This window comes from Penaeus monodon, chromosome 19 (assembly GCF_015228065.2).
Source record: "Penaeus monodon isolate SGIC_2016 chromosome 19, NSTDA_Pmon_1, whole genome shotgun sequence".
NCBI lineage: Eukaryota > Metazoa > Arthropoda > Malacostraca > Decapoda > Penaeidae > Penaeus > Penaeus monodon.
Window position 1 is genome coordinate 15,601,570 of NC_051404.1, and position 389 is coordinate 15,601,958.

Consider the following 389-nt stretch of genomic DNA (forward strand, 5'->3'; position numbering starts at 1 on the left):
CTTCCTCTCCGTCGACTTCACATTCTTATATTGCGCAAACGAATGGCCAGCTCCCATAGTATTAATTTTTAACCAGCAGTCAGCATACAGAAAGGCGTGAGTGACGTTACCTGTTTTCTTCCACGGCGGTGGTTGAGTGAACCTTCAGCTCTATAGATCTTGAAAATGATCATAAATAGTCAGAAACTATCCAAACGCTATCTTTTACATTAGTGTAGTTTTGAGCGAGGTACGCTTCAATCAATTGCTCACCATGGCTGCACATTAATTGTTGTATGTATTTTCACTATATAAAGATTTTACTGTCTAGTATAGTCGCCTTTCTCCTTTCATTGCAGTTATTTAAAACGAATACCTTGAAGTAGCAACAGTATTTTCTCTACAACCAC